The sequence below is a fragment of the Triticum aestivum genome, chromosome 4A (assembly GCF_018294505.1).
Source record: "Triticum aestivum cultivar Chinese Spring chromosome 4A, IWGSC CS RefSeq v2.1, whole genome shotgun sequence".
Lineage (NCBI taxonomy): Eukaryota > Viridiplantae > Streptophyta > Magnoliopsida > Poales > Poaceae > Triticum > Triticum aestivum.
Window position 1 is genome coordinate 132,337,151 of NC_057803.1, and position 3,010 is coordinate 132,340,160.

Below are 3,010 nucleotides of genomic sequence, written 5' to 3' on the forward strand. Positions count from 1 at the left end.
TTTGGTCCGGTTTACTGATCGTATTCAAATCATAAGCCTCCAAATTTTTTCTTGATGTTTGATTTACATTGTTTGAAAGCTGCTCTTTTATTTACTAGTTTTTTGTTGTTTGGAATCTAACTATAAGTATGGTTTCAATTTAAACCGGCTTGGTTCTTTGACAATAAGTTGACAATGTAACACAGTCATCAGGCATATGAAGGTATTGACTTCTAAAATGATTGGGTTGTCACCCTTACTGTCCGGGTCCCATAAGCCGGCAGTCCAGAATCGAAGAACACATGTATGATATTGTCGTTCATAAACAGACTTATCTACGTTTTTTTCTTTAATCAAAGGCTTTTCGGCCTTGTTTATCTTTACATCTGGCCCTGATTATTCCAATATGATCATTTCATAGTTGTGTATTGGGTGTTTTGACCCGTCCAGCAATAAACCACCAGGACAGTTTCTCCTCTTATACATACAGGAATAGGTTTAAAACGCTACATATATGATAAAGGATATAAAGCATATATTGACATGATGGATAAAAACAGTCGTATGCAGTATAATATGCACGACGGCATAGGCAGAACATGCAGTTTCAAGCTAGCCTATTACAAGGCGTCGGAAGCCCAACAGGTTAAAACTGTTTTTCTCCTAAAGCAGATGTTAAGCTAAGGCCAGTTCATTAAGTCTTGGCTGGATTATTTTAGACGATTATGACTCCTCCCTTGCCGGTTCATCTCCCTCCACTGGTTGGAAGCTAGGCTTGGACCAATCAAAGCCATGAAGAGCAACAAACTCAGCTTCATCATCAATTAGACGAGACGGGTCAATTTCTGGGGCAAAGGTGTGTTGGCGAACCGGCGGGATAAGATCTGTCACTTTATACGATGGAGTCGCCATCTTTTTATTCTCAACATCAAATCTCGGCTAATACTTATCAATATTGGTATCATCGCCAAGGATAGTAGCCTGAGGACGAACTCCGCTCACACAAGCAGCAAAATCATCTTGATCAAATGGGGTCCCGTCTTCCTTAAGGCTGGGATACCCCCTGGCTACATCTGTCGGGTCTAGTTCTGGCACCCAGGCTTTGGAGCGGCTTAAAGCAGTTAGAGCTCCGATCAGTTTTATAGAACTATGACGCAGAGGGTCATCTGGGCCTCCGCCATATTTATACATCAAGTTGGATCGGCGGCTCAGAGGGATGACCCACCATGCGATCCAACAACGGATCAAGTCAACTCCAGTTAGGTCGTTTCCCAACAAGGCTTGAATCCTTTTGATGGATGGGATGAGCTTCTTGCATTCAGCGGCAGTCAGCTTGCCAGGGAGCACAAACTTAGAGTTAAGACGCTCCACGCGATGACCCGACATTGTTTTTTCATCAGCTGGCGATGTGTCTTTGCAATAAAACCAAGTTTGGTTCTAATCCTTGGGATGGCTTGGTAAGACTACTAAGGGAAAGACAGCACCCTGTCGGCGCTGAATCAAAATTCCACTGAGTTCCAGGCTAGGGCCGTCGGTGCATTCATTCTAGCGGTTCAGATAGAAATACTCTCTGAAGAGTTCAACGGTAGGTTCTTCTTGAAGATAAACCTCACAGAGAACTTGAAAATTGCAGATATTGGATATGGAGTTGGGTCCAAGATCTTGTGGATGAAGCTTGAAAAATGAAGAACATCTCTGAAGAATATTGAGCCGGGTGGTGAAAAACCCTGGTTCATATTATCAGTAAAGATAATGACTTCACCATCTTTGGGATGAGGTCGTTCTTCGGCCGGGTCAGGGGCACGATAGGAAATAATGTTCTTCTCTGGCAAATATCCGATGGTGACAAAATCATTCAAAGTGTCGTCAGTGACTATGGAAGGGTCCCAGTTGCAGACTGTTGGCGTCTTTGACGGCATAATGAAAAAGGACAAGCTGAAAAGAAAGTAATTTGCCGGTTCAAATTAATTGGTGGAATTACGGGTTAATGATTATAGTACAGATGAGTAATGGCATCTTAAGTAAGGGCTAATGATATATAAAGGAAAAATGACCCGACATGATAAGCCGCCATGACTAAAGATATTCGAAGGTTGCCTGAGACGGAATTGGCTAAGTACTGAGATAAACAAGTTTCTCAAGTTGTTGCTATTATTTTGGATCAAGATGGTTCAAAAAAGAAAAATAAATCTAGACCTAAAAAACTAGCACAGAGGAGTTCATAAGTTCTAAGGAGGCCTTTGTACAAGAAAGAGGGATCTGCTAGCATCTGAAATGGATGCAAAACAACTACCGCATGAGGTCCATATTTCTTTTAGATCAAAGGAGGATGCGGTGGAGAAACTACAAGGAATCCGCGATGAATAGCAAAGAACACAGAAATAATTCACGAAACCTAATGCAGATCTAAGGTGTGGGAAAGTAAGAACTTACGGACGCAAATCTACAGTGGAGGATCACCGCCGTTCTCTGGATAGACTCAGGTTGATGCAGCGGCCAAGGTTGAGGACGACGGTGAGCACTGCGGCGGTGGCGGAGTTCGAGCGTTGGAAGTTGCGAGAGGAAGAAGACGATGGAAAAGGGGGAGAATGAGAAGAAGACCGGTCGCGGCTATTTATAAGGAAGGACTGATAAGTGAGCGCGAAAAACGAGGAGACCGAAACATGGTTATCCAGCTACCCAGGTGCCATGATTTTCAGAAAGGCATTAAAGATAAAGATCTGTTAAAGATGATGTAGTGGCGGGTTTCCAAAAAATCCGGAGATGACGTCATGGCGGGTTACAAGGCTTTCGCAGCAGTAATAGATGGATTTTTTCTAAGTGTTGGAGATTGACAAGAACAAAGTTCAAATCAACCTGGGGCCTAATGTTGGGAATATGACTACCAGGCATGACCTGCCCAGGAGGGGCCAGGTCAATCACAATGGCGGGTTACTTAAAAGAAGCCCGAAGAGTATACAAAGTGACGGTTTATGATAAGGCTTGTAGTAGGCGCAATCCCAGAGGCGGCTTAAGGCCCGTGAGTGTAAAC